The sequence below is a fragment of the Tursiops truncatus genome, chromosome 12, assembly GCF_011762595.2.
Source record: "Tursiops truncatus isolate mTurTru1 chromosome 12, mTurTru1.mat.Y, whole genome shotgun sequence".
Classification (NCBI taxonomy): domain Eukaryota; kingdom Metazoa; phylum Chordata; class Mammalia; order Artiodactyla; family Delphinidae; genus Tursiops; species Tursiops truncatus.
The window spans coordinates 79,617,139-79,641,323 of record NC_047045.1 but is presented as its reverse complement, the minus strand read 5'-3'; the positions used below and the strand labels follow the sequence as shown (position 1 = coordinate 79,641,323).

The window sequence follows — 24,185 nt, the reverse complement described above, 5'->3', positions numbered from 1 at the left end:
TTGCAGGCTGAAAAAAAAGACTGTAGAAGAGGAGATGGGGAAGAGAAAAGGAGACAAGAGGAGTCTAAATGATATGAAAAATTTAAGGTTTGAACCTTAAAAGCTTTGGGCACCCAAGATAAATTTGAGTGATATTGATGAACTATATCTTATCCATCTATCCTCAGAGTCCCAGGCATGTGCTAGACTATGGGAGTGCAGAGACGGGTAAGAACTAGTCTCTGATTTTTTTTTTTTTTTTTTTTGCGGTACGCGGGCCTCTCACTGTTGTGGCCTCTCCCGTTGCGGAGCACAGACTCCAGACGCGCAGGCTCAGCGGCCATGGCTCACGGGCCCAGCCGCTCCACAGCATGTGGGATCTTCCCAGACGGGGGCACGAACCTGTGTCCCCTGCATCGGCAGGCGGACTCTCAACCACTGCGCCACCAGGGAAGCCCTCTGATATTAAATGTAGCATCCAGAAGGTAACTAAAGACACTCCCATAAGGCAGACAATTGCCACAATGATTGTACACACAATAGAGCAAGGGGTCACAGATAAAGGAATACTGTAACTAGTGTGGAATCTGACATTTGGTCTGGATCTTTATTCATCCTTAATCAAAGGCAAGAAAGGAAAATTCCAAAACCAAGGAAGAAAGACAACTCTCATGGCATTATTTAAATATTTGGGAAAAAAATGGTATGAATGAAGAATTATTTTTTAAAATATATGTGCTATGGGCTGAAGTGTGAACCCTCACACCCAATTTCATATGTTGAAATCCTAATCCCCAGTACCTCAGAATATGGCTGTATTTGGAGATATGACCTTTAAAGATGCTGGGCCCTGATCCATTTTCATAGGCGTACGTACACAGAGGAAGATCATGTGAAGGCACAGAGAGAAGACGGCCGTCTACAAGCCAATGAGAGAGACCTCAGAAGAAACCAACCCTGCTGACACCTTGATCTCAGACTTCTAGCTTCTGGATTTGTGGAAAAATAAATTTCTATTGTTTAAGCCACCCAGTCTGTGATACTTTGTTATGTCAGCCCTAGCAAAGAACTAATACACTTAAATATGGTCCACTTAAAGTGATGGCAAAAATCCTGTGTTGACCTACAGTATTCAAACCGTATTATAGATTTAAACACAAGTATAGAATGATCCAATTTTATTTTATTTATTTATTTTTTTTTGCAGTGCGCGGGCCTCTCACTGTTGTGGCCTCTCCCGTTGCGGAGCACAGGCTCCGGACACGCAGGCTCAGCGGCCATGGCTTACAGGTCTAGCCGCTCCGCGGCATGTGGGATCTTCCCGAACCGGGGCACGAACCCGTGTCCCCTGCATCGGCAGGCAGACTCTCAACCACTGCGCCACGACAGGAAACCCCTAGAATGATCCAATTTTGATAAAATCGTGCAACTATGTGCATAAATATAGATAGACGATAAATGTCACCTTTAATGTTTTGTGTGTTTTTTTTTTACTTTCTCCGTTAGGCTTTTCTATATTGGTCCATTATTTTAATAAGCATGTGAGTGGATGGATTCAAGTGGGAATAAATATATAGAGCAAGGAAAGAATGTAGCTCAGGGCAGAACCTTGGGGAATGTTGATATTTAAGGGACAGAAGGTGGGAGTGAGGAAAGGCAACAAAGGAGGATCTTCCAGAGAGGAAAAAGACCTGGAGTATTATTCCGAAGAAGCCAACGAAGGGCAAACTTTTAGAAGGAACAGGGCATTACCCAGTGTGAAACGTTGCAGAGAAGGTCTGCACAGAGTCTAGCAGCAGGAGGATATTGCACTTGGAAATGAGGAGGTCATGCTGTCTTCTGAGAACAGTTTGAAGGAGTGGTGAGGCCAGTTTGTAGGGGTTTGTGGAAAGGATGGGCAGTGTGGAAGGAATGCAGCAAAGTCATGAAGAGTGACAAAAATTACCGATCTTCAGGTATAGCCACAGACTGTCATCATCATACTAGGAATAGCCTGAATACAAACCTGGGCATGTCAAGATGCCTATTACCCTAGAAACCCAGAGAAGAGTACCTTAGCAACGTGTACCAAGCTGCTGTATTCTGTGTGGCGCCTGAGATGTTTCTGGACCCATTCTAGTGTGTGATGTCAATTAGCCTGTAGCCTTTGATTAATGGCAAAGATGTTTCTATAAACCAAAGGCCTTGACAATGAGATCACTTCATAGCCCCTCTAGAACAGCACAGGGAATGACAGCAGCCAGCAAGTTTTGTTATTGGAAAGGCTCCCAATGTCGCAAGAAAATGTTTATAAGCTTATTTGACTACTAGGGAACATGCTTTCTTGTCTAGTTTCCCTACCTCTTAGCCAGGTTCCCTTGGCTAAGAGGACACAATAAAAACTAAACAGACAAAAAGAGAAGGAAGAGGACACAATAAAAACTAAACAGACAAAAAGAGAAGGAAAGAGAGAGGGAGAGGTATGTGTTTAGAAAGTATGTCAGGCACTGCTCTTTCTTCTTTCACCTTAGCCAGGTGGCCCTGGAATGGCATATCATCAATGTATGGCCATCATTATATATATATATGATTATATATATATAATGTGTATGTATATATATATACACACATATGTAAAACAATACATGTATTGGAGTATCATGTGCCAAGCAGCATACTACACACTTTACTTAATTTTTTATTTAATTTTTATATAATCCCCAAATCCCAGTTAGGGGAGTATTTTTGTTTGTTTGTTTTTTAGCTTTGAGGGGGTAGGAAGAATTTTAATAAGTGGAGATTCTTTTTACCACAAAATCAAAATAACAACTGTTTTCCACCTTCGTTTCTTTGTGTTATTCCTTCCAGCTCTTTTCAGAGCTATCTCTAAACAGCAAAGCATCACCAGCACCAACCTCTTTTTATTCCCATCATCTCGTATTTCCCTCAGGGCACTGAAATTCTTTAGCAATAGCAGACACAGCTGGGCGTGCACAGATGCTCAGATGCCAAAGCAGGTTTTGATTGCCGAACAGCTGTGGCAAGGACAATAGCCCACTTCCCTTTGGACAGGTATCTCTGAGTGCTGTTTTGACCAGCTTCTAGGAGAGGCATTGTCTGAGGCAACCAGAATTCACCCTGGAGTCACTTCTGAGCACATCTCTGTCCCATGATGGAGGTGTTATTTGAATTCACCCTCAATTGTTGTCTGTTAAATAAAATTCTAAAATTCTTTGTCTCTTTAAAGTTGGAGGATAGAGGGATTGAGTGGTCAATTTCACACCTGTGATTGGGTGACATGAGCATTGATGAGAAAGTTCATTCGTCTGTACATTCTCCCAGGACTCTCTAGCTCCCATATTTGACCCTGCTTCCTCTAAATCTGTCTCTAATTCCTCCACCAGAAAGCAGAAAGTAATCGTTAAAGTAAATCAGTTTTTAAAGTATTAGCAAGGCTTTTCACATTGCTCATAATCAGATGTCTGTAATTCTGTGATCAAAAGGGAGAGGACATGTTTTTAGAATAGTTCTTTAAGCAGAGGGTAATTTCTGGATACCTGTAGAAAGCAAGTCAAAAATATTGAAGAAAAATTGGAGTCATTTGCTCTTATCAAAAACAAGTTATTTCTTTTGAGAAGAAAAGCTCATGACTGTTGGTTGATAACTCAGCCAGCTGAAAGAAACCTCAACAACTTAAGAAAACCTTTCAATAGACAAAAGATTGAAACATTTGATTTCAGTGTCAGTTTCATATTTTTGACCTATAGGAAAGGCTGAAGATATTTCAATACCTTTTTCAAGCACATGCAGGTTACAAGGAACTACCTCTTCTCCATCTCTTCAGAAGAGGAGTTTAATTATAAGAACAGTGAAGATTACATAATTTGAAAAAAACCCTTATCTCTAAATTATGATCATAAAATAAGATACTAAAATGATTGCAATTTTAATTGTTCCTAAGAGTAGGGTGGACTACCACGCACTCACACCCCTTATTTCCCGCCTCCCCACAATGCATTACATGAACACTGGAGTACGATCCACTTTGTGGTTCCAGGTAATAGAATCTAAAGAATACAGCAAGGACGCTGTAAAATCAGAATATAGCTGAATCTTCAAACATTTCCTCTGTTACTCTGTGTTATTTTAAAATCTGGATACCAAAGTGTCATTTCTTCTCAGTTTAAAAATAATGCTATTTTTATTGTTGTTTCCTATGGAAACAATTTCCCTAGGCACAGCAACGGCCATATCTTAACAGGGAATTATTTATTTAAGCCAGTTGCCCTTGTTGCATTTTGGATGACACAAACCCGTATTTTATCCCAGTGGAGTCTGCAAGGGGAATCCCTGCCCACTCTTGGAGGATCATCTATTGCTCCATAGCCACACTCCCAAGCGGCCACAGAAACCATTCTGTTCTCTAGAGATCAGATTGAGGAACTTCAGGTCCCCAGCGACTAATGGAACGTTACAAAAGCTGTGATCAAATTGTCAGAACTCTCCAGGTCTGCCTAAGGTCAAATGACAAATAAAGCAGTGAGGCTCAGAAGAGACACAAGCATCTCAAGAATCCTTGCACAGGAACAAAAGAATTGAGTGACGCTTGCACAAGGGCAAAAGAACTTTCCCTTTGCACAATACATATTTCTGACAACACAATATTCTTCTTTAAACATTAAGGAATGGGAAACTTCTATCACACCTATAAATAAGTAGCTTGTATCAGACTAACTCTCCCACAAAAACAGCTATAAAAACACTCCCGTGCTTCCCTGGTGGCGCAGTGGTTGAGAGTCTGCCTGCCAGTGCAGGGGACACGGGTTTGAGCCCTGGTCTGGGAAGATCCCACATGCCGCGGAGCAACTAGGCCTGTGAGCCACAACTACTGAGCCTGCGCATCTGGAGCCTGTGCTCCGCAACAAGAGAGGCCGCGACAGTGAGAGGGCCCCGCACCGCGATGAAGAGTGGCCCCCGCTCGCCGCGACTAGAGAAAGCCCTCGCACAGAAACGAAGGCCCAACACAGCCAAAAATAAATAAATAAATAAAATTAAAAAAAAAAAAACACTCCCTCCAAATAAAACAGCTATTAAAACAACAGAGAGTAACCAAAGCAGCCCGGACTGAAGGGGTCAAGATCCTGGAGAGGAAAAAAAATGCACTGTGGTGAGCCAGATAGCTGCCACTGCTATTTTCCCCAGGGAATTTGCTGAGGTGTAGAGGATAGATAGATAGATAGATGGATGGATGATCTAGTGTTGCAGGAGTCTCACTGGGCTGCAGAGACACAAAGTGGAAGTCAGGGCTATCAAACTGAAAGGATTTGAGGAGCCAGCCCATTTTCCCTGTGCGATTTTCCCTCAAGACATTGACATATTCCTAAACTAAGTAGGCACAGTCCAAGAGGAAGAAACCAAGCAACCACCCAACAGAGAGCTTCTCAGGCTAAAAGGGTCACCATGGTCTTAGGGGTCTCCTGGTACTAGGAAGACAAAACTTGGAGTTCAGGACCCTCCAAAAATGAAGGGTCCTGGCACAGAATCTAAACTTTCAATTGAGACCCCTGAAAGGTCCCACCCTGCGAGGAAGGGTATGATAACTCAGAGATAAAACAGCCCTTACAAAACCTGAAACTCACCTCCAGTCAGCTGAACTCCTGATTGGACCAAGTTGTCAATATAAAGTAAATCTTCTCTGTGGGAAGGTAATCGTCATTTAGAGTCTCTATAATTGTTTATAGACAATGTGCATCATTAAATCCAAACTACCAGGCATGCCAGAAAATATGACCCATGACCAAAATTCAAGAGAAAAAGAAAGCCAAAACAATAGAAAGAGTGATCCAGACGTTGAGGTTCTCAGACTCACACTTTAAAATAACTATGATTGACATGGTCATGGAAACAGATAAAAATGCGGAGAATTTCGCCAAGAACTGGAGTCTATTAAAAAAGTATTAAATGGCAGTTCAAGAACTGAAAAATATAACTGAATTGAGAATTCAAAAGCTAGATTTAATTATAGATTAAAAGCAGAAGAGAGAATTAGCAAACTGGAAGATAGGTCAGTTCACAAAGCCAAATTGAAGCACAGAGAAGGAAAAAAGAAAAATAGAGAAAAAAGTGAAAGAGACACATGGGACATGGTGGAAAATTCTAACATATGTGTAATTAAAATTCCAGGAGAGGAGAAAGAATTGGGCAGAAACTATTTCCCCAAACTGACAAAAGACATCAAGCCACAGATTCAAGAAGTTCTATGACCTCTAAGCAAGAAAATACAAAAGCAAGCCACACTTAGGCACATCAAATTAAGACTGCTGAAAACTGGAGTTAAAGGGGAAAAATCCCAATAGTAAATAAATAAAAAAACATATTACCCTCAAGAGGCAACAAGACAGTTCTGAAACAAACACTCTATTTCTTTATGACGGAAAAAAAAAAGGGAATTTAAAACACAATACCATTTACAATAACAGCAAAAATCATCAAATAGGAATAAATCAAATGCACAGGGTCTCTTCACTGAATACTACAAAACATTCCTGAGAGTATTTTAAATAGACCTAAATAAATGAAAGAATATACCAAGTTCAAAGACTAGAAGACCCAAAATTTTAAGGGTTAATTCTATCCAAAACAATCAATAGATTCAATGCAACCCCTCCCCAAAAATGGCTGTAGGTCACTGACAAGTTAGAAATTGACAAATTGATTGTAAAATTTATATGGAAATGCAAAGGGCCAAGACAAGTGAAAACAATCTTGATGAAGAAAAAAAACTTGGAAGACTTCCATTACCAGATATCAAGATTTATTAGAAAGCTAAATTCAATAAATGTGGTATTGGTGAAAGGATATAAAATAAATCACTGGAATATACTAGAGAGTTCAGGAAAAGTACTCTTTTCAATAAATGGTGGTGGATCAATATGGGAAAAAATTAACCTTAATCCTCTACCTACACCCCAAAATCAATTCCAGATGGATCATAGATCTAACTGTGAAAGGTAAAATAATACAGCTTCTAGAAGTTAATAATATCTTCATCACCTGGGGTAGGCAAAGAGTTCCTAAATAGGACACAAAAAACACTAAATGTAAAGTAGAAGATGAGAACTGGACTTTATTAAAATTAAGAACTTCTATTTATCAGAAGTACCATTAAAATAATGAAAAGGCAAAAAAAAAAAAAATAATGAAAAGGCAAGCAACAAGCTGTGAGAATACATAAATAATGAATATATATGTATATATATGTGTGTATCCTATAAATAATTGAGAAGGCAGATAATTCAATTAAAATTGGACAAAGGCTTGAATAGGCTCTTCCAAAAAAGTATATTCAAATTGATAATCAACACATGAAGGGTGTTTGATAGCATTAGTCGCCAGGAAAATTAAAATTAACAACACAACAAAATGCTACCACTCACCCAACAGAATGGCTAAAATGAAAAGGACCGGTAATACCAAGTGTTGGTGAGGACATGAGCAACTGACCTCTCATCACTGCTGGTAGGAGCGTAAATTGGAACAAATACTGTGGCAGATTTTAAAATGGCCATGAGTTCTTCCCATCTGTGTGTGCATTTGCAACTGACACATATGATTTGCAACTGACTTTGCAGTTTCTCCCTCCAAAAGGTCTGTGGAGATTCCTTGAAACGCGGCTTGGCCGTGTGACATGCTTTGGATGATGGGACATTAGCAAATGTGATACCAGAAGAGGCCTTGAGAAGAGCTGGTATGTTGGAGTTTGCTCTCATTTTCTGCTCTTGGCAACCCTGCTACCACCACCAAGTGAATGAGCCCAGGCTGGCTTGCCAGAGTGATTCGTTGTCCAGTTAGCTCCATCTCTCCTACAGACAACCAGCCAACTGCCGGAGAAGTGGATGAGGCCCCCAGCTGACTGCTAATTCCGGACTGAACCCAGCCCAAACACACGGAGCACAAACAAACCATCCCGGATGAGTTCAGTCCACTTGGCTGACCCAAAGAATAGTGAGTTACTGTTTTAAGTCACTACATCTCCAGGTGGTTTGTGATGCAGCAAAAGTTAACTGAAAAAACCACTTTGGAAAATCGTCTGGCAGAATCTGTTAAACACATACCCTGTTCCCCAACACTTCCACTCCTAGTTATGCACCCAACAGAAATGCGTCAAAAGACACGTGCAAGAAGAATGTTCTTTGTAACACTGTTCATAATACCCCAAACTAAAAATAACACAAATGCGCATCAAGAGTAGAATACATAAATATAATGTGGGACAGGCATGCAATGGAATACTATATAAAAATACTATAAAACACTATAAAAATGAGCAAACTATTGGTAAATGCTCAGCATGGATGAAACTCACAAATACCATGTTAAGTTTAAAAAAAAAAACACAAACCCAAATGCAGATACAAAAGAATACATACTGCACGACTTCATTTATAAAATTCAGAAACTAGGAAGAATCAGCAGTGACGGCAACCAGAGTAATCATTACCTTTGGAAGGGTTTTTGGCTGGCAGGAAGCATAAGGAAAGTTTCTGGGTGACAGTAACGTTTTAGATCTTTATTCAACTGTGTTTACTCTGTAAAAATTCATTGAATTGAGTATCGAAGATGTGTGCCCTTTACTGTATGTTATACTTCTATTTTAAGCAAACTATTTTTTTTGGCCGTGCCACGTGTCTTGCGGGATCATAGTTCCAGAGATCGAACACGGTCCCCAGCAGTGAAAGCACTGAGTCCTAACCACTGAACCACCAGGGGATTCCCTATTTTAGAAGTATAAAAATATAAAATAATAAGGAATTATTCTCAGTTCTTTTCTTTGCAATGTTTCCTTCAAGGAATTTATGTAACCCCACACACTTCTGGTTACTAGATTTTTGCTGATTGACTTAAATCTCTGTCCTCAGGCCCTGTCACTCTCCAGTCCTTCCATAGCCATTTGTCCTTACATGATCCATTAACATGGCAAATGCAGAGTCTAAAACTGAACAAACCTCACCTCCCCCATGTATTTGGGTTCACGGAGCTCCTCATTTCCAAGTACCTTCTCAGGCACCTCTCACTGCCTTGTCTCCACATCATAATGTCAAGTCCTCTCATTACTTCCTTTGGATTTTCTTTCAACTGTCTCCCTTTCTCATTTCCACTGTGTCAGGGTTCAGAGCCAGGAAACAGAAACCACTGTTATCTTAAGCAGAAAGAGATTCAGTACAGGGAACTCGGGCTTAAAGAATTGTTGAGAGGCTGGAGTTGCCTTCTTCAGGCTGACCTCCGGGAATGACCCCCCAAAGCAAGACCACCAAAGTGGATCTCCTGGGGGGTTCTCTCTCTGCCACAGCCAAGCAGGTGGACTGCAGGAGGCCGTCACTGGAAGTGTTGAGTTCAAAAACACCCCCCATCCCGGCTGCAATTCAGATGTCAGGGAACCAGCCAGCCATCTCACCAAGGCACTCAAAACTGGTAACGCTAGCAACTGGGTGCTTGAGAATAAACCCAGACTACGCACGACTCTGCTTGTCAGCAGTAACGACCGACACGGGAAAGATGGCCCCCATCTCACTTCCCACCCCAGGAAAGTGCATCTAATTGGTAGATGAAAAAGATGGTCTTACTAAAAGATTTTTTTTTTTTTTACTGTCGAGTACATTTTTTAAAAAATTAAGATAACCATTGGAAATCCTTAGATTGCCTTCAAAAATTACAGACATCTTTCCTATCAGTTATAGCAAGGTAGTGCTTCTCAAGGATATGAGTGTGTTTTGGAAAGTCTGTTCAGATACATATCAATTATACCACACCAATTTGGGGTCTAAAATAAATTATACTGTCCATGGGGGAAAACATCTTTTACTCAGTCCCTGTCCCATTTAATTGGAATCCACATAACTTAGGTTTTATCTTTGCTCAACTTAACTAAAATCACTACGTGGAGGGCATTGTGCTTGCTTCATCATAACCAGCTCTGAGACACCAGATGTAACCCCTTGTGTCCAAGCACAGGTTCTTACTGGGTACCTACCACATTGATGTCACACTTGTCCTGACTTGTGGTGCATGTTTGGAGATGCTGCTTGTAGTTTATTTATCCAGGTGTGAGTGTAGCTGGAGAGTCCAGTAGATAACTGAGATATAACTGCTGTGTCATTCTTACAGTACTGACTCTTCCTTTTGGGGGCTGTTTAATTCCTTGGCTCAAAATGTGTCACTCTGTTTCTAATTACTGCCAGCCAGATGAGTGTACCTTCTGTTATGTCCTGTCAGGCCCCAGATCTGTGCATTATTAAAAGCTGAGTAATGCTCATTGTCTTTAAAATACAAATTATAATTCCTTTAGACCAGCTACCGTATGAAGTGAAGGCAGAGTTAAGTGGTGATGGTGTCTAGACAAATAGCAACAGCTAATATTACTCTAGGGCCAGAGTTCTGACCTAGGCAAAAGCGTAAAGGGGGCAAGTTTGTGGGTGAGGGTGATGTATCTTGGGCTCTCTCAGGCGTAGTCTGGTTTTATCCAATGCTGGCCCCTGTCTCTGAGGATATTTCTTTTTAGAAAGAGTATGTGTGGCTTTCTTGAGTTCACCTGCCCCAGAGGCAGAGCCAGATCTCCTTCTGACCTTGTAAGCAGTGTAAGTCCCTGATCCCTTCTAGAGAGTTGGTGGCATATCTCACTGCCTGTCACCAAGATCTCGTGGGCAGCCCCTCCACTGATTTCATAAAGCCACAGGGACCCCTGAGCCTCTTGGGCAAAGACGTTAGGGAATTGGAAAGGAGGAAGCCATGCCAGATTTTCAAACAGAGTTTTCCTTGCACCTCTGAGTTCAAATTACAACTCAGTCCATTTATACATGTAGTAAAACAAGAATAATTAATTTCACTTTTTCTTTCATTAATGACCAATTATATCAATTACACAGACTAAAACTCCTTTAAAAAATCACTCCCATTTACATCTTGGTTAATTAAATTCCCTCAAATATGTAAAACTGCAGTTATAAATTTAATGTGTTCAGTTTTCTTTTGAACTACTTCAAATGCCTATCCTAAGCAGTAAAGCCTGTCCAAGTACTTAAACAACTGTAATCAATCTAACAAATTAAACCTATAAATACTGTGATTCTCAGTTCACTTAAACATTCCAATACTGTTTATAAGTTTAATCAAATTTTTGTACTTAATTTAAATCACAAGTCTCAAATCAATTACTTAATTACACATTTAAAACTGAAATCACAAGCCTAGTCTGTCTTTGCGCTAATACATCCAATTCCTTCATGACACACAGTGAAATCTAAGTACACCCAGAGCTCCTCAATGATTTCAGATGTATTCCTGAACTACACAAAAGTATGAATATGATGGTTTGATTTACTTAAACAGATCCATGCCTAATTCTAAACTTTCCTAGGACTAGAAATATAGCTCACCCATTGAAGGAACGATTTCATCATCCCCCAAAACCTGGGTTGTCTTCTCAAGGTGTCGGAATCACTTATTGGCCAGGCAGCGTGTCCCAGAGGAGCCTGCATTTGTCAGAGCCTGCGTTTGCCCCAGACAATCCTACCTGCAGCCCTGGTGGACCTGTGAGCTTTTGTAGTCAGACACCGAGGGACTTCAAGTCCTCACCTTACAGAGAGTGTTAATCTTGAAGCCCTGGCTGCCTGGGTTCAAGTGGAAGCATGACCTAATCTTCCAAATCTTCTTTCAACGTTACTGCCTGATGGGGTGTGATGGAAACCTGCACCCCCATTAAGGTTTCAGTTAACCTTCTCTAACCCCTCACTGCAGGCCAGAATTTGAATTCTTTTGATCTTCCTTATGGCCAGGCCACAACTCTTACAGACATTTAAATGACATCCCAAGGTTGGTTCTGCATGTGTCATGCCTCCATCTGGCTCTGTCGTCATGCTGATGACGCTGGCCCCGCTACACAGCGCCCTGGCAGAGCCGTCTAGTGGGCTACTAACCTTAGTCATCCAGGCCAGAAGTGACAACCTTTCTCTGTGTTCAACTGCACCTCCAAACCACTGATCTAAAGACATTTAGCTAGGCTTCCCGATGATGGGAGGGAGCACGAGGTGACTGGGCGAAAGAATGCAAGTTACAAACATCAGTTCTATCAGGTGCCAGTCATGTATTTGCTTGTGTGCCAGGGAGCATGGAGATAGGGATGGACGAGACCCACCGTCTTCCTACTGTCACCCCAGAGAGAGAAACCAGATGATAACAAGCAAACCACTGGGTGCCTCAGTGGCCTCTCAGATCCGCACAGCCCTCCTGTGGCTGAGGACCCCAACACCCGCCCCAGTAGCCTGGGCATTAGCACGGTGGGCACACTGTTTTTTGGCAGCACTGCACCAGTTCCAGCAGTCTGCCCTCCAGTGACAGAAGCTGCCCTCCAGTGATAGAAGCTTCCACTCCAGTGACAGAAGCTGCCCTCCAGTGACAGAAGCTTCCACTCTGGCTGGCTATGTGATCTGGAGCAAGACAGGAGGAATTCCTTGGACAACAGTTTCCTCCTATGTCAAATGGTGCGGGGATTAAATGCGCTCGTTCAGGTAAAGCACGTGGCAGTGCCTGGCACCGAACATGTGCTTGATAAACGATAGCTACTACTGTCTTCGGTAGATGCATTTTTAATTTTAGGTATGTGTCTTAGTCAGCTCCGGCTGCTGTGATAGAATACCATGGCTTAGCAACAGTAATTTATTTCTCATAGTTCTGGGGACTTGGAAGTCTGAGATCAAGGTGCCAGTGTGGTCGGGTTCTGATGCGGGCTCGCTTCCTGGCTTGCAGACAGCCACCCTCTCACTGTGTCCTCACATGGTGGAGAGAGAGAGCAAGCTTTGGTTTCTTACTCTCCTTACAAGGACAGTAGTCCCATCAGGAGGGTCCTGTTCTCATGATCTTGTCCAAACCTAATTACCTCCCAAAGGCCTCCCCTCCAAATAGCATCACACTGGGAGGTTAGGGTTCCAACCTATGAATCTGTGGGGCACACAAACATTCAGTCCATAGCAGTGTATTTCTCTGAGACTCCGGTGGGCTTGATTTTTTTTTAGTATCTCTTGAAAATGATACATTTCTGAAAACATACTTAGATGAAACTTGAGGATGCATAGCTGAGCATTGCCAAAGTTGTCCTCGATGTGTTATCTCCTTTCAAAGAACAAAACAGGGCTTGCCTGGTGACGCAGTGGTTGAGAGTCCACCTGCCTATGCAGGGGACACGGGTTCGTGTCCCAGTCCGGGAAGATCCCACATGCCGCGGAGCGGCTGGGCCCGTGAGCCATGGCTGCTGGGCCTACGCGTCCGGAGCCTGTGCTCTGCAATGGGAGAGGCCACAACAGTGAGAGGCCCGTGTACCGCAAGAAAAAAAAAGAACAAAACATCCCTTCAGGGAGGGAGATGGTCATTCTCCACTTGTGCCCTCAGATCCATTCCTCACGCTTCCTGCCTTTCTCCATGCTCCGAAGAGCACTCGAGGGGTCCCTTTTGGCTGGTTTCGGATAGGATTTGGCAGTGGGAGGCACTGGAGGACACTGGCTGCAGGAGGCAGGGCAGTTTTTCCCTGTTCCCTTCATGCTTTGGTGCCTGGCTCAGCAAGTAGCAACATCTCTCCATGACACTCCTTCTGCCAGGGTGAGGACCTCCTGCCTGAGTCCAGATCTCGCCGGGCCCCCTGTTTCCCTTCAGGCCAGGGTCTATAACAGCTTCCCACTGTTTTCATTTCTGGTGCCTTGACCTCTCTTAACCCTGCCCACTCCTCTGTAGAGTCCCTTCGTTAAGGAATCTTCTGTTGAACCACCTGAGAGGTTTTCTATGTCCTTCTGGGACCCTGGTTGATAGATGTAATTATAATAAATTTCAATATTTTCCCATGCAACCTACTTCCCTATCAGTCATGCTGTTAGTTTAATAACATATTTTCCATCATTAAAAAAGAAATTCTGGAGAATTTCCAACTGGCACATGCAAGGTCATGATTATAATTGCCTTAAGGGAAATAGTCATTTTTAGTATTGCTTGGAAATGAGATTGGGAAATACAGTCTTTGCTCATGGCTTGAGGTATTAAGAAATATGCTAAATGGGAAATTAGAAGTCAGCACAGGAGTTCACAGGCTTGAGTTGCCAAAAGATCATTTTGTGATCCCTCATTTGCTTTCCCGCTGTAAGGCAGAGTCCTAATTATCTTTCTATAGGAATCCAACACCTTCCCCTCAGCCAATATTTAGGCGCGACAGTGAGGCATACCCTCATCTCCCCCCAGAAGCTCGGAAATCAGATTACTTTCAGAAAGTTCAACTTTAAATAACTGGGACTGGATCAGAACAAAGAAATGCAGTTACCTTAAAAGCAGAAGGACTCTTAGCTGGCCTGAAAACATTAAACGATCTAAAGCAAACATATGTCTGTCAGAACAGGCCAGCCGAAGGAGAAGCACAGAAACAGACATCAGCTGTGTTCAATGAATTATCTTGCAGAGGAACAAGCTTGAGTAACTCAGAATGTTCTGGTAGCCTTATAATGAGACAAACACCTCAGCTTATCTTGGCCAGATGCTATTAAATAATCAATCCTAATTCCCTGTGTTTCAACTCTGTGCTCACCAAGGAATATTCTTACAGTAATGATTTTCTTATTTCAAAAGCAATACATGTTTATTACAGAAATAATCAGAAAATGTGGGCCAGGCCCAGAGATAATGTTAGTGTCTCGATACATTTTCTTCCATGCTGTTTTTCACACACAAAAATACATAAACATACGTATTGACAAAAATAGAAATCTTTCATCCTTACTAAAGTGCTTTGCAACTTACTCTTCACTTAATGATGAATAAGGAACATCTTTGTGTGTCCACAAATATGCCTCTGCTACAGCAGGTTAATGGATACATTGTTTAAGGTGGGCAATCCTATAAATTTACTTAACCAGAGCTGCATTATTGCGCATTTCTGCCATTTGCATCATTTTGCAATTACCAGCAGAACCGCAGGAGACATCCTTGTAGCAAACCTTTGGACCTCTTTAACCATTTCTCTGCACAGATTCCCAAAGAGCATGGACATTCCAAGACATTTGAATTATTTTGCCAGATTGCTTTCCAGAAAATATCATAATTGTTCCAGTGTTTGACAATTTTTATAGGTGCTAAATCATTAGGTTATTATTTTAACTTAAATTTTTCTGAGTACTAGTGAAGCTGAAATTTTTTCACAAACTTATTAGACATTTGAACTTTTTAATGTTCCTATTCATATTCTTTTCCATTTTTCATTCATCTATCTCTTATTTATTATAGAGCTCTTTACATCAGAAGGGATATTAACTTTCATGACATATTTTGCAAATATTTTTCCCAGTTTGTTATTTGCTTTTTATTGAAATATGGTATTTTGCCTTAAGCTCAGACTCTATTAGGAATGAATTTTAAGTAGCAGAGAAACCAACTCTACTGGCTTAAACAAAGAGGACTTATTATTTCACATAACAAGCACCTCATAGAGAGGAAGTTGTTGGAACTGGTTCAAAGAGTTGACAATGTGAGGGCTCACATCTCTGCCCTCTCTTGGCCTCCTCCTGCGTGTCATCTTAAGGTCACTAAATGGCTGCTGCAGCACTAGCCATCAGGTCTCTGTTCTAGGCAGAGGAGGAAGAGACAATACCAGCTGACTCTTACTTATGCCCATTGAACAGAACTGGTCACATGGCTACTCCCAACAGCAAGTGAGGGGCAGGCAAGGGTGAAGGGGAGATGGGATTAAGTGAGAAATGTGCACTGTCTACTGTAGAGCAGTTTTAAGTTGTATATAGTCAAATTGGTCTATATCTATTTCTTTGGTTTCATGCTTAGAAAGTTCTTCTCCAGCTCAAGGATGTATTCCAGTAGATAGTCATCTATATTTTCTTTCATTACTTTTATGGTTTCATTGTAACATGAGATAGAAATTAAACTTTTTTTTCCAGATAACCAGCCAATTGTCCCAAAACCATTTTTGGACTTTCTCCACTGATTGGAAATATCTTAATTGTTTACTAAGCTATTAGATACACTTCTTTTCTGTTCCACGGATCTAGTTAGCTATTCCTGTTACGGTTAGTACTTTAATTAATGTAATTTACTATGCATTTTATCATTTCAGGGCAAGTCCCCCTTCATGGTACTGCTTTTTCAAAAATTTCTTGACCTTTCTTGAATGTTTATTATTCAGATGAATTTTGAGTCATCTTGTCAAGTTTTTTAAATGATCCTATTTGGATTTCAACAGGAAATACATTAAATTTATAAACTGAGAAGAATCGACAACTTGTACAGGTAAGTTTTCTGAACCAGAGACGTGGTATATTCAAGTCTTCTCTCATACGTCAGTAAAGTTTTGTGACCAACACATAGTAGGATCTTTTTTCTCTGTTTTGTACTTTAATCAGTTATAGCTAATATACAGGAAAGCTAAAGATTTTTATAAGATTGATTTTACAGCCAGCCACCCTAGTGAACCCTCAATTCATTCTAGAAGTTTTCCTTACTTGTTATTTGTGTCCTTGATCTGCCGGAGCCTGCAGAATGGGGGTGTCACACTTCACCTCCTGGCTGTTACCTGGCTTCCTGTCACGGTTCTTACCATATTTCTCATTACGTAGTATTAAACTGGCATTCAGACTCGTGAGCCTGATTAACGTGATTCTTCCCTGAGGGATCAATCGGTTCTTGCTCTGCCGACAAAACCAAGTTTCAGAGATGGCAGAGCTGAGTTGGCCCATGTCCTGTGACATAAGCCTTCTTGCAAGTTCTAACCTGTCACGAGGGCAGGAATTTCTTCTAGCTCGTCTCCATCAGATGTTAATCCGGCTTCTGTTCAGAAAGTCCTAGGGATAGGAGACAGTATAATTCAAGGTTCCTAATTCCATCTGGGGGACATTTCAGAGGCTCTTATTTATCGTGACGAAATCTACCTAGTCTAGCTTCTCCCTGTGTCTCTGGGAGATTCTACTTCCTCCTTTAACACTTTCTCTGATCTATTTCTTCTTCGATGACATGGTTAAGATTTCCCTCCACCGCAGTCACCACCCCCGTAAATGGGGCTCCTGTTTGGCAGAGTTGCTGACCTACAGATAACAGCCTTTGGATCTGGTGGTGATCCTGGTCCGATGTGCTTTGGCCAGGGCAACTGGGTCACGTGATCATGTGCCATGAAGCCTCTGCGAGTGGAACTCCTTTGGCCATTTTCCCCAGAAGCTGAGGCTGTGATCGGCATACAGCACACCACTGGGTTTCTCCAGTATGTGCTACACTCATAACCACAGCACATGGCATTCCTTTAAGAGAAATTATGTATAATGTAGAAGAATGTGCCTAAGCTAACTGGTTACCTTACAGTCAGGAGTCAAGATGGACCTGCTGCTGAATCTGTAATTAGGAGAATCTGAGTGAAATCCTTCCTGGATACAAGATGATCTGCTACGTGACCTCTTAAGGTCACTCCTATTTCCATAGTCATGCAACTCTGTTAAAAGCAACCAAATAAGGATAAATATATAGCAGGGCTTGAAATAGTAAATCTAATTCTACCATAAGTCAGTCTATTTTGGTTTCTCAACTCTACCAATTCAGAATGTGCTTTGGTGACTGCGTTTTTCTTCCTAATTGATTGGAATGAGTAGATTATTCATGACCCTTTTGGCTTCCCCCCTTTACCCCCCAATAAATAGACCTTTTTCTTCTCTCTTAGAATGGGAAGAATAGCTCTAAATTTGACTTGGGAAAGTGAGATGTTATTTTTGGCTCAAGTAGAATTAGAACTTAGACCCCTGAGTGAAATCTGGTCTTCACTAATCCAGCCACCCTTTGGGTTCAGACTAACTGCTGGGTGGAGACCTTAAGTTTTAGATCTGACCTTGAGCTGTAAGAAGGGTAGGCATTGCTCTCTGCCCCCTAAATGAAATAGCCTCATTTCTCCAAACTTAGCTAGCATCATAGAGTTGGGGGGGGAGGGGACGGATGGTAGAAACAATCCTAGTGAGCAGCTGGTTCAGAATTTCTCAAACTATAAAGTATACACTATGCTCCTAAACAAAGGGTTCCATGCTCAGATTCCCTGCAGAATCATTGCTTACTGTGTCCTCCTCTTGAAGACTCTGGGAAGCCCTACAGCAAAGCAACCTGTTATATCTTGTTTGCCAAATTTCTTTGAACACACCACCCCCACCCCCAGCCTTTTTTTCCAGGTAGCACCTAACAGCTCTGGAACTGACATGCCATGAAACGTATTTTGAAGAGTGCTGATCTATTCACTCATTTTACGGAGGAGGACAGTGAAGCCCCTATTAAGAGATGTGGAGACAATCATTCCCCACGCCTGGCAGGGCTGGGAACTTGACCCTGGCTTCCAGACAACCTGTCCAGGCTTTTTCTCTCACCTTGAAAGAGGAGTCATTAATGGTGGCAGCTTTGAGGTATCCCCTAGCACATTTTCATTGTCTGGAATTTGAGGTTGTATTTATTTATAGTTCACTCAGCAATGAATCCATCAAATGCTCTGAATGTTTCTAAAAGGGCATTGGGCCCTGTACAGCTGACCTAAATGAAACACTCTCTTTTAAATTGCATGTAATTTACTATATAGTGAAATATTTTATCATGCTATATCGTACCATTCTAAGAGGTTATTATTTTTATATGAAAAAGTAAATCAAAAGCATCAAATCTCAGTAAAATATGTCACTAAGGTGAAAGTGTATGGCCCAGTGAGAAGTAACCACTGACACTTCTTTTTTGTTTTTGTTTTTGCGGTACGCGGGCCTCTCACTGTTGGGGCCTCTCCCGTTGCGGAGCACAGGCTCCGGACGCGCAGGCTCAGCGGCCATGGCTCACGGGCCCAGCCGCTCCACGGCACGTGGGATCCTCCCGGACCGGGGCACGGACCGGCGTCCCCTGCATCAGCAGGCGGACTCTCAACCACTGCGCCACCAGGGAAGCCCTAGACACTTCTTTTAAACACAGAGCACAATAGTTGGTGAGTCAAAATTATAAAAAGTTGTCCAAAGGCCACGTGTATATTTTTTCATATTGTGTAAAGTCAAGTAGTTTGAGCATGCTAGCACTCTTTGGAAGTAACATTTTTCTGACTTATTCTCTGAATTTCAAAGGCACTTTGAATCTATATGCGTTTTAGCACTTCTTTAGCCATACAATTGTTTATGAGACTCTAGTCCTGGATACTTTGAAATCTTTCTCAAGATTTTTTTTCTGCTTGAATACACTTAAGGTAAGAGATATACTCCCATCAGCTGGGATATTTTAAATTGGCTTCTAGCTTCTGAAAATCAAGTTTCCAAATATGTTTCCAAAGCTAGTACTGACCCATGTGATACCTTTTTGTGAATGAGAAATAGTGCTCCTTCCTGGGGGCATTTGCAGCTCTGCACTAGGGCACAAGTCCTGGTGAGCGGACTGCAGGCTGGATTCCAGTTCCACCTGTCCCCCCAGATGGAGGCCCTCGTGCAAATGAACAAGTCGCACAAATAAAGCAGGGGTCCTGTCTGCTTCCCTTCCTCTCCTCCAGCCCTCCATGCCTGTAGGGCTGAAGACCTGATCAGGCTCTATTTACGGAACCTTGGGCCTCTCACCTCATCTTGCTAACTCAGCACAGAGTCCTGCTGACTCTCAGTGCTCCGGATCTGATAACTGGGCTCCTGACCATGGTCTCTTTTTTGGTGCCCTTGCTATTTTAACTGGGTTTGTGCCTTGCAGTGACCAGTTACCATCTCTGGGTCTTCAGTTCTGCCCAAGGTCAGGACCTATTATCCGTGAACCAATCTCTTGGTAATGCCAGGCTTCCTGCCTGAGGTTCTGAACTCTCTCCCCTGCCCTGGATCTCATGATGTCATATTCATGATTGAGAAATCCTCTCACTTCATCTCACAACTAGACCACCTGAAGTGAAGACCTCTCTTGCAGTGACCCCTTAGGCATGTGCTTTGTCCCCCAGAATAAGCCCACTTGCTTCTGAGTCATTTGTTGGGGTCTCAGATGCTGGGCCTACTTCTGGGAACTAGCCACTTACTCGCATGCCCCGCTCTGAATTCCAAGATCCCACAGTCCAGATTCAGTACAAGTGCTGACCCATCTCCTAGGCTCTCTATATCCACATGTGCAATAATAGTTAATATTCAGAGGGGTGACCTTGAGCAGTGTAGATTTCGAAAGCAAGAAATAAAAATGTTGCTTCTGTCCTTATTTTACTTTTTAAGGCAGAAAGTAGAAGAAATATAGGTAGAAAGAATATCAACTACAAAAGTTGAAACAAAAAAATGCCTTGATGAAATTCTTACTTACTTAGAAAATTGAGGGCCATGGAACTATATGCTCCAAAAAACCAAGAGCTGTGCCTCTTGACTTCACCACAGTAAAGCCAGGGCCAAGACCATAACAGGTGCTCAGTTAATACTTGCTGAATGAATGAAACTAAAATCTATCTAAACATAGTATTTAGTCAAGAAAGTTTTCTTCTTCTAGTTCATATAGTCACTCTTCTATCATACATGTAATAGAACCTGTCTTTTTAGTCATTTTGTAGTTTATGATCTTTAATACATCAGAATAAGAGGGGATAATTAATAAAAATAAACACAATACACATAATAAGCACTAATGACACTAGTGGTTGATATCATGGATCTCAGTAAACGTGAGTGAAACGTGGGGCTGTATACGAAATACTGGCAAAGTGATAATACTGGCATAAGTGGAAAGATATTTCAGTTTTGGCAGTGTTAAAGGGTTTTCTACGACTGGGATACACACACAGGACTAAAAATAATCATGCTTTATGTTGCCAGAATACTTGACAATTTACAAAATACTTGAACAAATGTGATCATATTTGATCCTCACAAGAAAGTCGAGGAACATAGTTAAAAGAAATTATGTGCATCATTTTTTTTTAAAGAAAATATCTAGTGGTTGATGAAATATAACACCTTTCAAAAAGATTTCTGGTCTATCAATAACAACTCAACTGATAATGTAGAAAAATATTAAAAAGATACTCTAATAAAGAAAAAATGAAAGGAAGGAACCTGTAATGGCAAATTTCAATTACTGTGATGAAGATAGACTTATATTATTCAACCTGGGAGTTACAGACTGCAATTCTAAGAGATAAGGCATGAAATGCTGGAAGTGAGTAATGCGACTCAAGCTTTGGAAGTCTAGTTTCAGCTCACTGAAGAGGAATTATTACCATACTTGCCATTTATATTACATGATATTGATTGTCGTGCACTTCAAAATAGCTATAACTTTGGGAATCCAGAGCAGATATTGGGAAGCATTCAAGAGGCTCTGGTAGTCCACCAGGGGATGCAAATACCATGCAGGGTTCTCAGCCAGCCTGGAGTCTCTCCTTCTGACACATGCTTCTCACTCTTGCTTCCTTGCTTTCCAAGAGTGTTGTCCCTGGATATCCTGCTGGAGAGTCTGGTGAGTAACTCTGGAAACCTACATAATATTTCTACTTAGACAGAAAAATCTATCTTTTAAATAAGGTGATATAGTTTAAAGTATTTTTATTGTTTTCTTTCCTTTTTTTTCCCTTTTCATAAAAGTAACAAGTCCTTTGTTAAAAATGATTCAAACATTATAGAAATATGTAAAAATGTTGCTTTGGTCATCATTTTACTTATTAAGGTAGAAAGTATAAGAGATACGAATAGAAAACTTTACCTCCCCCTTTGCTCAAGGTAACCTCCATTAATAAATCAGTGTAAGATCCAGTGGATCTTTTCTTCTATGCACACACTTAATTAGGCAATAATTTTTAATCTCTGCACTACATTTTTGACAGCTATCTTATATCAGGAAGTAGTGAGAAGAATGATCCTACTAAGGATCCTATGTGATCCTTATGAGATTTTAAAAAGAATTCAACCTCATACTTCAAACAGGGAGAAATTGAATCTCTCAAGAAATATTTTTAAAAACTAGTTGGGGAAAAAAGCCCATCAGTGTTTGGAATTAGCTAGAGCTAGGGCTACCCAAATTCTGGGAACTGCAATGCTAACAGGTTTCTAGCTTTCACAATTTGAAATAGAATCTACAGGGGCCAAAAGGTTTGAAATAAGAATGTGGTCAGAGGCATCACTGGTATGGACTTTGAGCTGACTAAAACAAACACCAAAATAGCAACAGAGTCTGTCTCAGATGAACTTGCTTTCCCAGCATGCTCTTTTGCTTGTGAGACAGTTCTATTACATTTTTCTAAAAGGGACTCATGCTTCCGTTGAAAAGGCAGTCCTGCTCGCATTGCACGGGGCACTGTTTAGGAACTGATAACTGGTTTCCACTTGGAATGCTCTGTCTGGCTGTTTTAGAAATAGTGTCAATGTCTTGCAAAGACACTGTGCTCCAAATGTTTGCAAGTCTCCTGTTTGGAGCTTGCATCATGCATTTCCATAGAAACCAGTCTAGGTGAGATTTCAGGGTTCCTAGAACAGACCAGCTAATCAGATTGCACCTGAAATACCTAATTGTGTGCACTATAGAAATACGAGTGACATTGTCTTTAAAATATGTTTTCTTTAAGCATTCTAACTTGGGATGCCTGGAATGTGGTTCTAATCTCCGGGCCAGGGACTCTCCATCCTTGTACCAGACGTGTTTCCCAGGCCTTGAAATCACCATCCCCCAGGACCTGGGAGAGAACAAGGCACAACAGGCTGGGGGATGGTGATGTAATTCCCCCACAAGCTCGCCTTGTCCAAGTAGCTCTCAGTCCCTCCTCTCCAAGGTGTGTATCTGACAAGGATCCTCAAAATGTAAATTGCTTGCTAAGGCAAAGATTACCCGTTGGTTTGCTTTAATTGCCTCTCTGCCCTCTGTTTACCAGGAAAGTAAGCTTTTGCGTAGGAAGGAGGAAAGCTGTCCTTTACTTTGGGGAGTTAGAAAGAAGATAGAAGTTTGTGAACCACATGCTCAGAAATAAAAACAGACAGGTGCCCAACAGGGTTTGTAGTTACTGTCTCAAAATGGAGACAGGCTCCAGAGTCCAGGACACTGTAACTTCCCTAAATTTAAGGATGTTTTATCTCTCTTCTGTTTCTAACAGTAAATAGTAATATAATCCTTAAAATCAAAAATTTCTGTGCTTTTTGGGGGGAACAGCAAAGAATGGGGAGAGTCGAGGAGTCAGCACTTTTTCTCTCTAAACAGTCTTGAGAGAACAGAATTCCAAATGTTAAAACGGTCCTGGACTTTGTTTGTTGGGAGTTTTTGAATGATTGATTTTATTTCAGTACTGCCTGTTCATATGGATTTTAAAGGTGTAAACTTTTACACCTTTAAAGTAAACTTACTTACACCTGAGTAAGACAGAGAGAAGATGGTCTCCAAGTGGAACCTGAAGCATCAACATCACTCGGGAACTTGTTAGACATGCATGTTCTCAAAACCCACCCTAGCCCTACCGAATCAAAAACTCTGGGATTGGAGACCAGCAATCTGTGGTCAACAAGTCCTTGCAGATGAGTCCAATTACCAAGCTCAAGCTTGAGGACCCCTCGGGGGCAGATGAGGACTTGATGGGGCTGCTTTTAAATACTGGCTCTGCTACTTCACAGCTGTGTGCATTGAGCAAGTTAGTTTCTCAGAGTTTATGGTTTTGACTGAAAACGCATAACCTAAAAGCTTTATTTGAAGACCTTACTTAGCACTATAGCCTGGGAATCAGCCTCTCAGATAGCTCTGAGGAACTGTTCCAAAGAGGTAAGGGAGGAGCCAGGATATTTAGGAGTTTTTGCTACAAAAACAAAAATGTAGTCGAGCATCAAGAGATTACTGCTAATCACAAAAACCAGACATCTCAAGTTAATGATTTTAGTGCTTTTTTAAGTATGGGAAGATGCAAGAGTCTGGGCTCATTGAATTTATTCCTTTGAGATGCACCTTAACTATCACCAGTATCCTGTTTTTCTGCAGCCTGAATTGCCCTCAGGGAGCGCCATGGGGGTGGCTGCAGTGCCTGATGGCTTGATGGAGGGCAACATTCATTGTTCACTGGGATGGCAGGCAACAGTTTTTTTGTTGTTTTTGTTTTGTTTTGTTTTTGGTCCACAATGGAGAAGACTAAATGAGATAATTTATTTGAAGCACTTAGGGTAATGCCAGACACACAGAAAACACTCAATAAATGTTAGCTGCTATGGTCACCATTGTGTATA

The 24,185-nt window shown here is 41.5% G+C and overlaps 1 protein-coding gene across 10 annotated transcripts in view; it reads left to right on the top strand.

Moving 5' to 3' along the window:
- TMEM242 (transmembrane protein 242) overlaps window positions 1-24,185 on the top strand; it is an 85,722-nt gene that overhangs the window by 12,797 nt on the left and 48,740 nt on the right. For 2 of the 10 annotated variants that reach the window (XR_012324948.1, XR_012324953.1), the window contains one exon: window positions 1,187-1,457. The gene's annotated coding sequence lies outside the window, so the exon portion shown is untranslated. Of the gene's footprint in view, window positions 1-6; window positions 274-295; window positions 465-777; window positions 1,008-1,186; window positions 1,458-16,237; window positions 18,983-24,185 lie in introns of those variants that run through there. The other 8 variants (XR_012324944.1, XR_012324950.1, XR_012324957.1 and 5 more) reach the window with 6 other exon arrangements.